The sequence below is a fragment of the Colobus angolensis genome, unplaced genomic scaffold (genome assembly GCF_000951035.1).
Source record: "Colobus angolensis palliatus isolate OR3802 unplaced genomic scaffold, Cang.pa_1.0 Scaffold368, whole genome shotgun sequence".
In the NCBI taxonomy this organism is placed as follows: Eukaryota; Metazoa; Chordata; class Mammalia; order Primates; family Cercopithecidae; genus Colobus; species Colobus angolensis.
In genome coordinates this window covers 333,802-348,220 of record NW_012117021.1, presented here as the reverse complement: position 1 = coordinate 348,220, position 14,419 = coordinate 333,802, and the positions used below count along the sequence as shown (strand labels likewise).

Genomic DNA, 14,419 nt, shown 5'->3' with positions numbered 1-14,419 from the left:
GACCTTTCTCTCTGGCTGCCCTTAACATTTTTTCCTTCATTTCAACTTTGGTGAATCTGACAATTATGTGTCTTGGAGTTGCTCTTCTCGAGGAATATCTTTGTGGTATTCTCTGTATTTCCTGAATTTGGATGTTGGCCTGCCCTACTAGGTTGGGGAAGTTCTCCTGAATCATATCCTGCAGAGTGTTTTCCAACTTGGTTCCATTCTCCCTGTCACTTTCAGGTACACCAATCAGATGTAGATTTGGTCTTTTCACATAGTCCCATATTTCTTGGAGGCTTTGTTCGTTTCTTTTTACTCTTTTTTCTCTAAACTTCTCTTCTCACTTCATTTCATTCATTTGATCTTCAATCACTGATACTCTTTCTTCCAGTTGATTGAGTCGGTTACTGAAGCTTGTGCATTTGTCACATAGTTCTCATCTCTGTCAGTTCTCTTAAGGTCTTCTCTGCATTGGTTATTCTAGTTATCCATTCATCCATTCTTTTTTCAAGGTTTCTTGTTTTTTTGCACTGGTTACGTAGTTCCTCCTTTAGCTCTGAGAAGTTTGATCAACTGAAGTCTTCTTCTCTCAACTCGTCAAAGTCATTCTCCGTCCACCTTTGTTCCGTTGCTGGCCATGAGCTCTGTTCCTTTGGAGGGGGAGATGCCTCTGATTTTTGGAATTTCCAGCTTTTCTGCCCTGCTTTTTCCCCATCTTTGTGGTTTTATCTGCCTTTGGTCTTTGATGATGGTGATGTATTGATGGGGTTTTGGTGTGGGTGTCCTTTCTGTTTGTTAGTATTCCTTCTAACAGTCAGGACCCTCAGCTGCAGGTCTGTTGGAGTTTGCTTGAGGTCCACTCCAGACCCTGTTTGCCTGGGTATCAGCAGTGGAGGCTGCGGAAGATAGAATATTGCTGAACAGTGAGTGTTGCTGTCTGATTCTTGCTCTGGAAGCTTCATCTCAGGGGTGTACCCAGCCATGTGAGATGTGAGGTGTCGGTCTGCACCTAATGGGTGATGTCTCCCAGTTAGGCTACTCAGGGGTCAGGGACCCACTTGAGCAGGCAGTTTGTCCATTCTCAGATCTCAACCTCCATACTGGGAGAGCCACTGCTGTTTTCAAAGCTCAGTTGTAAATGCAGAAATCACCCATCTTCTGTGTCACTCATGCTGGGAGCTGGTGGCTGAAGCTGTTCCTATTCAGCCATCTTGGGTGCTCCCTGATTAACCCTGTTTTAAAGTAACTATTAATGCTGGGTGTGATGGCTCAGGCCTGTAATCCCAGCACTTTGGGAGGGCAAGGCAGACAGATCGTGAGGTCAGAGTTTGAAACCAGCCTGGCCAACATGGTGAAACCCCGTCACTACTAAAAATACAAAAATTAGCTGGGTATAGTGGCGGGTGCCTGTAATCCCAGCTAGTCAGGAGGCTGAGGCAGGAGAATCACTTGAACCAGGAGAAAGCGGTTGCAGTAAGCCAAGATCACACCACTGCACTCCAGCCTGGGTGACAGAGTGAGATTTCTTCTCAAAATAAATAAATAAATAAATAAATAAATACACAAATAAATAAAAAAGTAACTATTAAATATTTTCAACCTCATCTGAGTACTCAGCCTTGCCTGATGCTTTTTGCTTGCCCAACTCTGTTTAGTTCTCTCATTCTTTTCAATAATTTTACCAAATCTTCTTCCCCGTCTTGACCTTCCTGTCTCTTCATCTGACACAGAGGTTCTTAGCTCCTACCTCACTGAGATTTTTAAGGTTTTGCTTTTTTCTATAAATTGACCTATACAAATGAGAGGTGAAGCCAACTGGACTTCCTGGGCCAAACATGGACTTGGGGAAATTTTCTGTCTTACAAAAGGATTGTAAAATGCACCAATCAGGAATTTTCCTGTCTTACAAGAGGATTGTAAAATGCACCAATCAGCAGTCTGTAAAACGCACCAGTCAGCACTCTGTAAAATGCACCAATCAGAGCTCTGTACAACCCACCAATCAGCAGGATTCTAAAAGGATGATAAAAAGGGCACTTTGATAGGACAGAAATGCCACATGGGAGTGGCCAATAAGGGAATAAAAGCTGGCCACTCAAGCCAGCAGCAGCAACCCACTCGCTTCCCCTTCCATGCTATGGAAACTTTGTCCTTTCACTCTTCACAATAAACCCTGCTACCACTCACTCTTAGGGTCCATGCCATCTTTAGGGGCTGTAACGCTCATTGCAAAGGTCTGCAGCTCCATTCTTGAAGTCAGCAAGACAACGAACCCACTGGCAGGAACCAAGTCTGGACACATCTTGAGGGCTCATTCAGTATATCACCACATGGTGAGTACTATCTGACCCCTTTTGCTTGCTATTCTGTCCTATTTTTCCTTAGAATTCGGGGGCTAAATACCGGGCACCAGTCAGCTACTTAAAAGCAACTAGCATGGCCACCAGACTAAAGACATAGGTGTCAGGCTTTCTGGGAAAATGTTCTCTAATAAATCTGACTCTTTGGAGTCGGGAGTATTGATTTGTCTGGAACCAGCTTCCACTTTTCCTGGCTGAGCCAGGAATGACAGAGCCTTTCAGGCTGAGCCAAGGGATGACAGAGAGAAAAGCCATTCAGCTCTGGGGTCCCAACAGAAAGTTCAGCCATGAGCAGAACTCTCAAAGTTACATTGCCCAAGTGAGACTTGTCCATCTATCCTATCTATGCTGACCCTTGCCTCCTGAGTCCTAATGTCTGTCAGACAAACTTCCTAACATCTCTTTTCCAGGCTATTCCTGACTCTAAAAACCACTCCCTGTCTCTGGTGCTCTTCTAGTTTCTCCTATAAGGATGATTTCTAATATAAATTTTGGGACTCTGTTCCCTTCCTTAGGCATCCAGGCTCACCAATCAGAAAGACATAATTTTTGCCCAAAGCCCCATTGTGGGGGGACTATCTGGAATTTTAGGATCCCTCCCTAGACTAGCAGGTCTAACAAAGGCTATTCCCAAAGCTATGATATGGGGAGTCTCAGAAATTATAGACTCCAAAATAGGGGGGATATCTTTTCTATTTATATCATGAGAAGTGAGGACAAAAGGCGTCACTCTTCCAACCCTGGAGATCTCTTCCCTCCTTCAGGGTACAGCCCTTTACTCAATTTTGAGGCATATCATCTTTATAGGACAAGGATAAGGTCCCCATGCCAACAGGGGAAAACACTATGGACTCCAACTAACAGGTTTTCAAGAATGTTTTGGTAAGGGCCACTAAATCTGACCTTCTTTGGTCCTCTTTGTGGTCTAAGAGGAAAGACAGTGTTTCTGCTGCTGCTTCAGTGAGCACAACTGTTTTGAACAGCAAGGTCCAGGGACCATTGTGAGTTCTTGGGCAGGGAAAAAAACAGACCAAAACTGTGGGTGGTTTTTTCTTTCATATGGGAAACACTCAGGCATCAACAAGCTCACCCTTGACATGCATCCTAAACCATTAGACCAATTTGACCTGCAAATCTTGAAAAAGAAGTGGCTTATTTTTTTCTGCACTATGGCCTGGCCCCAATGTTCTCTCTCTGATGGAGAAAAATGGCCACCTAAGGGAAGTATAAATTACAATGCTATCCCAGCTTGATCTTTTTTGTAAGAGGGAAGGCAAATGGAGTGAAAAAGCTTATGTCCAAGCTTTCTTTTTATTGAAGGACAATCCACAACTATGCAAAGCTTCCAATTTACATTCCACAAGAGAACATCTCAGCTCACCTCCATATCCTAGCCTCCCTACAGCTCTTCTTCCTATTAATGATAACCCTACTCTAATCTCCCCCACCCAGAAGGAAACAAGCAAAGAAATCTCCGAGGGACCACAAAATGCCCCAGGCTATCGGTTTTGTTCCATTCAAGCTGTGGAGGGGAGGGGGGAATTTGAGCCAACCCAGGTACATGTCCCCTTCCCCCTCTCTGATTTAAAACAGATCAAGGTAGACCTGGGAAAGTTTGCAGATGATCCTGTTAGGTATATAGATGTCTTACAGGGTCTAGAGCAAATTTCAACCTCACTTGGAGAGATATCATGCTATTGTTAGATCAAACCCTGGCCTTTAATGAAAAGAATGCGGCTTTAGCTGTAGCCCGAGAGTTTGGAGATACCTGGTATCTTAGTCAAGTAAATGAAAGAATGACAGCCAAAGAAAGGGACAAATTCCCTACTGGTCAGCAAGCCATCCACAGTATGGAGCCCCACAGGGACCTAGACTCAGACCATGATGACTGGAGTTGCAAACATCTGTTGACCTGTATTCTAGAAAGACTAAGAAAAGTTAAGAAAAAGCCCATGAAATATTCAATAACATCCACCACAACTCAGGGAAAGGAAGAACATCCTACCATCTTCCTCAAACAGCCATAGGAGGCCTTAAGAAAATATACTCCCCTGTTACCTGACTCCCTTGAGGTTTAATTGATCCTAAAAGATAAGTTTATTACCCAATCAGCTACAGATATCAGGAGAAAGCTCCAAAAGACAGCCCTGGGCCCTGAACAAAATTTGGAGGCATTATTAAACCTGGCAACCTCAGTGTTCTATAACAGGGACCAAGAGGAACAGGCCGAAAAGGAAAAGTGAGATAAGAGAAAGGCTGCAGCCTTAGTCATGGCTCTCAAAAGAACAAACCTTGGTGGCTCAGAGAGGACAGAAAATGGAGCAGGGCAATTACCCAGTAGGGCTTGTTATCAACGTGGCTTGCAAAGACACCTTAAAAAAGATTGTCCAGTGAGAAACGAGCCACCCCATCATCCATGTCCACTATGCCAAGGCAATCACTGGAAAGTGCACTGCCACAGAGGACAAAGGTTCTCTGGGCCAGCAGCCCCTAACCAGATGAGGCAACAACAGTACTGAGGGTGCCTGGGGAAAGCACCAGCTCATGTCATCACTCTCACCGAGCCCTGGGTAAGTTTAACCATTGAGAACCAGGAAATTGACTTCCTCCTGGATACTGGCACAGCTTTCTCGGTGTTAATCTCCTGCCTCAGATGGCTATCCCCAAGGTCCCTTACCATCCGAGGAATTCTGGGGCAGCCTGTAACCAGGTATTTCTCCCATCTCCTCAGTTGTAATTGGGAGACTTAGCTCTTTTCACATCCCTTTCTTGTTATGCCTGAAAGTCCCACACCCTTAGTAGGGAGTGATGTATTAGCCAAAGCTGGAGCTATTATTATATGAATATGGGGAACAAGTTACCCTTTTGTTGTCCCCTACTTAAGGAGGGAATCAACCCTGAAGTCTGGGCATTGGAAGGACAATTTGGAAGGGCAAAAATCACCCACCCAGTCCAAATCAGGCTAAAAGACCCCACCACTTTTCCTTATCAAAGGCAATATTCCTTAAGGCCAGAAGCTCGTAAAGGATTACAGGTTATTGTTAGACATTTAAAGTTCAAGGCTTAGTAACAAAATGCAGCAGTACCTGCAACACCCTAATTCTAGGAGTACAAATACTGAATGGTCAGTGGAGACTAGTGCAAGATCTTAGACTGGTCAATGAGGCAGTAATTCCTCTATATCCAGTTGTACCCAACCCCTATAGCCTGCTCTCTCAAATGTCAGAGGAAGCAGAATGGTTCACTGTTCTGGACCTCAAGGATGCCTTCTTCTGCATTCCCCTGCACTCTGAATCCCAGTTTCTCTTTGTCTTTGAGGATCCCAGACCACATGTCCCCTCAAGTGGATGGTCCTGCCCTAAGGGTTTAGGGATAGCCCTCATCTGTTTGGTCAGGCTCTGGTCCAAGATCTAGGCCACTTCTCAAGTCCAGGCTCTCTGGTCCTTCAGTATGTGGATGATTTACTTTTGGCTACCAGTGCAGAAGCCTCATGTCAGCAGGCTACTCTAGATCTCTTCAACTTTCTAGCTAATCAAGGGTACATGGCATCTAAATTGAAGGTCCAGCTCTGCCTACAAAAAGTCAAATGTCTAGGCCAAATCTTAACCAGAGGAACCAGGGCCCTCAGTCAATAATGAACACAGCCTATACTGGTTTGTCCTCACCCTAAGACATTAAAACAGTTGTGGGGGTTCCTTGGGATCACTGGCTTTTGCCAACTGTGGATCCCCAGATATAACAAGATGGCCAGGCCACTCCATACTCTAATCAAGAAGACCCAGAGTGCAAATACTCACCTAGTAGAATGGGAACCAGTGGCAGAAACAGCCTTCAAACTCTTAAAGCAGGCCCTAGTACAAGCTCCAGGCTTAAGCCTTTCCACAGGACAAAACTTCTCTTTATCTGTCACAGAGAGAGCAGAAATAGCTCTTGGAGTCCTTACTCTGACTCGTGGGACAATCCATAACCAGTGGCATGCCTAAGTAAGGAAATTGATGTAGTAGCAAAAGGCTGGCCTCACTGTGGGTATGTAAATGGCATACTAGGTGCCAAAGGAAGTTTATGGCTATCAGACAGCTTAGGAGATATCTAAGCTAAGTAGTAGCTTAGATACCAGGTGCTACTCCCTGAGAGACTGGTGCTTCAAGTACTCACGTGTGCAGCCCTCAACCCTGCTACCTTTCTCCCAGAGGAAGGGTAACCAATCAAGCATGACTGCCAACAAATTGTAGCCCAGACTTCTGCCGCCAGAGAGGATCTCTTAGAAGTCCCCTTAGCTAATCCTGACCTTAACCTGTATACTGATGGAAGTTCATTTGTGAAGAATGGGATATGAAGGGCAGGTTATGCCATAGTTAATGATGTAACAGTACTTGAAAGTAGCCTCTTCCCCTACTAGTGGCACTTACCCAGGCCTTGGAACTGGGAAAGGAAAAAAGAATAAATGTGTATACAGATAGCAAGTATGCTTATCTAATCCTACATGTCCATGCTGCAATATGGAAAGAAAGGGAGTTTCTAACCTCTGGGGGAAGCCCTATTAAATACCACAAAGAAATCATGGAGTTATATTGCACACAGTGCAAAAACACAAGGAGGTGGCAGTCTTACACAGCTGAAGCCATCAAAAAGGTAAAGGAGAAAAGGCAGAAGGAAACCGTCAGGCAGACACTGATGGCAAAATTGCGGCCATGTGGAACCTCCCATTACAAATACCTACGGAAGGACCCTTGGTATGGAACAGCCCTCTCCAAGAGATGAAGCCTCAGTATTCCCTGGCTGAAACAGAATGGGGACTTTCACAGGGGTATACTTTTCTCCCCTCGGGGTGGTTAACAACAGAAGAGGGAAAGGTACTCACACCTGAAGTCAGCCAATGGAAAATACTTGAGATCCTCCACTAAACTTTTCATATGGGTATTGAGAACACCCATTAAATGGCCAAATCCCTATTTACAGGGCCAAACTTCCTCCGGACCATCTGACAAGTAGTCAAAGCCTGTGAGATGTGCCAAAGGAATAATCCCTTGGTCCATCATAAGGCCCCTCTGGGGGAACAAAGAATAGAGCACTATCCTGGAGAGGACTGGCAGTTAGACTTCACCCATACACCTAAGTCAAAGAGATTTCAATACTTGTTGGTCTGTGTTGATACCTTTACAAATTGGATAGAAGCCTTCCCCTGCAAGACAGAGAAGGCTCAGGAAGTGGCTAAAGTCCTAATTCATGAAATAATTCCTAGATTTGGGCTTCCCCAAAGCTTACAAAGTGACAATGGTCCGACTTTTAAAGCCATGGTAACTCAGGGAATTTATTGGTCAAGTCCCTCCCGTCTACCTCCTCATCTATGGATTCCTTGTGGTAAGGACCATACTCAGTAATTGTCTCTACCCCCACTGCAGTTAAGGTGGCAGGAGTGGAATCTTGGATTTACCATACCCGAGTTAAACTTTGGACACCCCTTGAGGAACCAGCGGGACACTCAGCTCAGGTCCCAATATCAGCCAGACCAGCCTCAAAACACCTGTGAACCATTGGAGGACGTGTGTCTCCTCTTTCAGAAGGAAACATCCCAGACTAAAAAGGCTTCTACAGCTGATCCTGAGGAAAAACCCCTTCCTACTTAAAAAAGATAAATGAAAACCTACATAAATCTTTAACACCTCACCTTGTCCCTTTAATGGATTCTTTTACTGTTTCATCACATTATTAAGCGGCATACTAACCACATTCTTTTCAGTAGGACTATATACTGTAGCTCCTGCAGGAACAAAAATCCTGGTCACATCAACCTTTTTTCTATTATCCTTTCTTCTGACAGAAATTTACTCCTCCTTTAACTCAGACTAGATAAAATGATCTCATCTTCCAGGGCACTCTCTTTACCTTCCTGCTTACTCTTTGTCTCTCTATCCCTCCTGCTTCCTTGAATACCCCACATAGTCACCCCTCCCCTTCCACTACTCCTAATTACCTCTAAAAGACTCTGGTTTAACCCTCTCTCTGTTAAACCAGTCCAATCCTTCCCTGGCAAGTGACTGTTGGCTTTGTGTCTCTCTATCAGCTACTGCTTATATTGCCACTCTCGTTCCCGCAAAAAAAAAAACTGGTTCTTCACAAACTTAACCTAGCACTCCTGTTATGAAGGGAAAGACCCTTTCCGGCTTCTAAATATACAATCATTAGCCAACTTACCCATCTCTGATAGGACCAAAAATACCCTAACAGGACACACAATCCAGCTTTTATTCTCTTACATTTCCAAATTCACCTATTACATGGGCAATGAAAAGCCCATACATGGCCCTGTAATCATGAATATCATCCTAACTTTCCAAGCCCCTTTATGCATCCAACACAACCTGTTATCAGGCCTGCCCCTGGGACACCTATTATCCCATCAGTGTAATTACACCCTACAACTTCAAGCCCCAACTGATCATAGTAACTTCTGAGCCACCCAAACAGCTCCATTCAGACAGCTTGTCCACATCTCAGGGCCCCCAAAATCATCACCTCCTCCCTGCTTAACAAACAGTCCGGGTTGTGAAATGGCAAACAGACTCCCTGCATGACCATTCACCCCTGGACCCCTGCAACAGCACCCCCACCACTAATAAATGCGTTCTCATCCCCTGTTTCAATTACTCTTTTGAATGGTTCCTAGTAGATACAAAACGATTTTTTCTCCAATGGGAAAATAGAACCCAGGGAGCCACTCAGTTTACTCCCAACATCCCTTTCCAGCCGCTCACCAGAGCTACCTTGGCAAGTACTCTAGCAGTATGGGAAAATGAAAAAATCAAACTCACACACCTTTTTAACACACACAGCCAGTTCTGTCTATCCAGCCAAGGTATATTGTTATGTGAAACTTCAACCTATATCTGCCTCCCCACCAACTGGATGGGTACCTGCACCTTAGTCTTCCTAAGTCCCAACATTGGCATTGCCCCAGGAAATCAGACCCTATCAGTGCCCTTCAAAGCTCAAGTCTATCAGTGCAGGGCCATAAAGTAATACCCCTACTTGTAGGGTTAGGAATGGCCACTGCTACAGGAACCAGAATAGCGAGTTTATCTACTTCATTATCCTACTACCACACACTCTCAAAGGATTTCTCAGACAGTTTGCAAGAAATAATAAAATATATCCTTACTCTACAATCCCAAATAGATTCTTTGGTAGCAGTGACTCTCCAAAACCACTGAGGCCTAGACCTCCTCAATGCTGAAAAAGGAGGACTCTGCACCTTCTTAGTGGAAGTGTTGCTTTTACACTAACCAGTCAGGGATAGTACAAGACGCCACCTGGCATTTACAGGAAAAGGCTTCTGAAATCAGACAACACCATTCAAACTCTTATACTAACCTCTGGAGTTGGGCGACATGGCTTCTCCCTTTTCTAGGTCCCGTGACAGCCATCTTTCTATTACTCACCTTTGGGCCCTATATTTTTAACCTCCTTGTCAAATTTGTTCCCTCCAGGATTGAGGCCATCAAGCTACAGATGGTCTTACAAATGGGACCCCAAATGAGCTCAACTCACAACTTCTGCCAAGGACCCCTGGACTGACCCACTGGCCCTTTGACTGGCCTAGAGAGTTCCCCTCTGGTGGACACTACTACTGCAGAGCCCCTGCTTTACCCCTATCCAGCAGGAAGTAGCTAGAGCGGTCATTGCCTCGTTCCCAACAGCAGTTGGGGTGTCCTGTTTAGAGGGGGGATTGAGAGGTGAAGCCAGCTAAACTTTCTGGGTTGAATGGGGACTTGGAGAACTTTTCTGTCTTACTGGAGGATTGGAAAACACACCAATCAGGGGCTTCCCTGTCTTACAAGAGGATTGTAAAACACACCCATCAGCGCTCTGTAAAATGCACCAATCAGTGCTTTGTAAAATGCACCAATTAGTGCTCTGTAAAACCCACCAATCAGCAGGATTCTAAAAGTAGCCAATCATGGGGAGGATTGAAAAAAGGACACTCTGATAGGACAGAAACAGAACATGAGAGGGACCAACAAGGGAATAAAAGCTGGCCACCCCAGCCAGTAGCAGCAACCCACTTGGGTCCCCTTCCATGCTGTGGAAGCTTTGTCCTTTTGCTCTTCACAATAAACCCTGCTACTGCTCACTCTTTGGATCTGTACCATATTTAAGAGCTGCAACCCTCACCGCGAAGGTCTGCAGCTCCATTCTTGAAGTCAGCCAGACCACAAACCCACCAGCAGGAACCAACTCTGGACACAGGAGTATCCTTCTTACCCCTTTCCGATAGATTTTAGGGGATGGAATATATGTCCTGAGAAGGCCAACACATCCATCTGACACTTATCTCTATCACCATTTGCTACGTATGTATTTGACTTTCCAGCCATCCCGTACACAGCTCTGTTTCTCTGGTTTACACCTGCTATCTCTGTGTCAGCACTCATTTCCACCTTAGCCCATTGACTTCTTTCCTCACAACACTACTGAACTTGTCAATAGGCACATCAATGATCTCCTGCATGCCCAGGTCTCACGAACATTTTTCTTCATGTTTTTTGACTGCTACTCTGTCTTACTTGATATTGTAATCTCCTTTCCTTGAAACCCTAGGCTACTGTAGCACTACACTTTTACTGGTTTTTCCACTTACCTTTCTTACTTCTCTTTTGTTTTTTTTTCCAGAGTCCCTCCAGATGTGGCCTAGGCATCCTTTTAAACACAGTGCTCCATGCAGAAATTAGTTGGAGTTAGTTCACAAAATGTAATTTATTTGCCATCTACCCTTGCATTTCAGCTCTATTATTTTCCTCAACATGCCTGTCTATAAAAACATTTTCTCCTTCCCCAGGATGGCAGCTAACAACAAAACCTAGCAAAGAGAAATGGGAATTTTTATTCACAATTTCACAGGGAAAGCAAATGGTAAGATTATTTTACTGCCAAGGAGAATACAATTAATGAGAGAGTTGAAGAAAGAGGCATGAATTCTGAAATTGTCTAGAACCATCTAAGAGGTAAAGCTGAGGGGTTTTATCCATACTTGTAGGCTGTGATTGTTTTCATAGAAGTACTCTCTGATTTATGGACATGCCACTGATTACCACTAGAATTACAGATTGGGCACATTAAGAACATCAGAGTAAAAATCCTTGACCGGGTTTCAGAGTACTCATGATATTTAAAATATTACCACGATTTGTCAGTTTCTTACATATAATTTTGTTTAGTCACATGCGTGATAAGAACATATAAACTTCTTGCTGGGGGCATTGGCTCATGTGTATAATGCCTGTAATCCCTGCTACTCAGGAGGCTGAGTCAGGACGATTGCTTGAGGCCAGGACTTTGAGACCAGCCTGGACAATATAGCAAGTCTCTGTCTCTAAAAATAATAATAATCATAAAAAGATTCCTTGGTTTGTAGGATTAACTTTTTTTTTCATTTTTCTCTCATTAATCTGCCACTTTTATCTGACTAAGATACCTTAACTTTTTCCTTGGATTGGTGATATAGTGAAATGATTAGGGCAGGGTTTTGAAACTAGAGAGACCTGGGTTCAAGTACTGGTGTGGACTGTTTATTTTGGGGGCAATGGCCTTAAATCCTCTGACTTTCCAGTGTCTTTTAAATGAGTAAAATAAGCCTTACTTTGTGGAATGTTGCAACCATGAGAGATGTATGTAAAATGTTTACCTACCACAGTGCTTGATATGTAGTAGACGAATTCTAAAATTACACTGAACTATTTCACCCACTGTGGCTTTAGAATAAAAAAGCATGCTCATACATTAGAATTGTGCACCCAGGGCTGAGAGAGGAGGCTCACACCTGTAATCTTAGCACTTTGGGAGGCAGAAGTGGGCAGATCACGATGTCAAGAGATTGAGACCATCCTGCCAACTCTGACATCGTGGTTGTCAGGATGAACAGGAGACCATCCTGGCCAACCTGACAACCAATTGTCATAAAAATATCACAATTAGCCTGGCGTGGTGGTATGTGCCTGTAGTCCCAGCTACTCGGGAGGCTGAGGCAGGAGAATTGCTTGAGCTCAGGAGGCGGAGGTTGTAGTAAGCTCAGAGAGCACCACTGCACTCCAGCATTGGCGAATGAGTGAGATTCCACCACAAAAAAACAAAACAAAACAAAAAAACCCAAAAAACTGTGACCTAGAGCTAAGTGACTCCAGCCCTGTGGAATCCTTCAATGCCAAAACAGCATGTAGGACTAGATAGATGAATGTCACCTGATCCTGATTGTCTATCAATGCTCAGTGTATTTTATTACTATTATTTGGAGATGGAGTCTTGCTCTGTCACCCAGGCTGGAGTGCAGTAGCATGATCTCGGCTCACTCGCTGCAACCTCCACCTCCCAGGTTCAAGTGATTCTTCTGCCTCAGTCTCCTGAGAAGCTGGGATGACAGGCACCTGACACCACGCCCAGCTAATTTTTGTATTTTTAGTAGAGACAGGGTTTCACCAAGTTGGCCAGGCTGGTCTTGAACTCCTGACCTCAGGTGATCAACCCACTTTAGCCTCCCAAAGAGATTACAGGCATCAGCCACTGTATCCAGCCAACTCTATGTATTTTAAAATCACTCTTATTAAACTAGTTGTAGAAGATGGCCGAATAGGAACAGCTTCATCCTCCAGCTCCCAGTGTGAGCAACACAGAAGATGCATGATTTCTGCATTTCCAACTGAAGTGCCAGGTTCATCTCACTGGGGCGTGTCAGACAGTGGGCGCAGGAAAATGGGTGCAGCCCAACGAGTGAGAGCCAAAGTAGGGTGAGGCATCACCTCAACAGGGAAGCACAAGGGGGAAGGGAATTCCCTTTCCTAGCCAAGGGAAACCATGACACACAACACCTGGAAAACTGGGTCACTCCCACCCTAATACTGCACTTTACCAAGGGTCTCCACAAATGGCACACCAGGAGATTATATCCCATGTCTAACTCAGAGGGTCCTGCACCCATGGAGCCTCCCTTATTGCTAGCACAGCAGTCTGAGATCTGACTGCAAGGCAGCAGTGAGACTGGGGGAGGGGTGCCCACCATTGCTGAGGCTTAAGTAGGTAAACAAAGCAGCCAGGAAGCTTGAACTGGGTGGAGCCCACTGCAGCTCAAGGAGGCCTGCCTGCCTCTGTAGACTCCACCTCTGGGGACAGGGCATAGCCAAACAAAAGGTAGCAGAAACCTCTGCAGATGTAAATGTCCCTCTTGGACAGCTTTGAAAAGAGTAGTGGTTTTTCCAGCATGGACTTTGAGATCTGCGGAAGGACAGACTGTCTGCTCAAGTGGGTCCCTGACCCCCGAGTAACCTAAATGGGAGACATCCCCCACTAGGGGCAGAATGACACCTAACACCTCACACGGCTGGGTACACCTCTGAGACGAAGCTTCCAGAAGAACAATCAGCAACATTTGCTGTTCAGCAATATTCACCCTTCTGCAGCCTCCACTGCTGATACCCAGGCAAACGGGGTCGGGAGTGGACCTCAAGCAAACTCCAACAGACCTGCAGCTGAGGGTCCTGACTGTTAGAAGGAAAAATAACAAACATAAAGGACATCCACACCAAAACCCCATCTGTATGTCACCATCATCAAAGACCAAAGGCAGATAAAACCACAAAGATGGGGAAAAAAAAGTACAGAAAAGCTGGAAATTCCAAAAATCAGAGCACCTCTCCCCCTCCAAAGGAAGGCAACTCCTTGCCAGCAATGGAACAAAGTGAGATGGAGAATGCTTTGATGAGTTGAGAGAGGAAGACTTCAGACAATAAAACTTCTCTGAGCTAAAGGAGGAATTACAAACGCAGTGCAAAGAAACTAAAACCCTTGAAAAAAATTTGACAAATGGCTAACTAGAATAACCAAGGCAGAAAAGTCCTTAAACTACCTGGTAGGGATGGAAACCGTGACACAAGAACTACATGACAAATGTACAAGCTTCAGTAACTGACTCGATCAACTGGAAGAAAGAGTATCAGTGATTGAAGATCAAAGGAATGAAATGAAGTGAGAAGAGAAGTTTAGAGAAAAAAGAGTAAAAAGAAATGAACAAAGCCTCCAAGAAATAT

The 14,419-nt window shown here is 44.7% G+C and overlaps 1 protein-coding gene across 1 annotated transcript in view; it reads left to right on the top strand.

Annotated features, from left to right (window-relative positions):
• LGALS9 (lectin, galactoside-binding, soluble, 9) overlaps positions 1–14,419 on the top strand; it is a 142,816-nt gene that overhangs the window by 66,368 nt on the left and 62,029 nt on the right. The window lies entirely within an intron of this gene.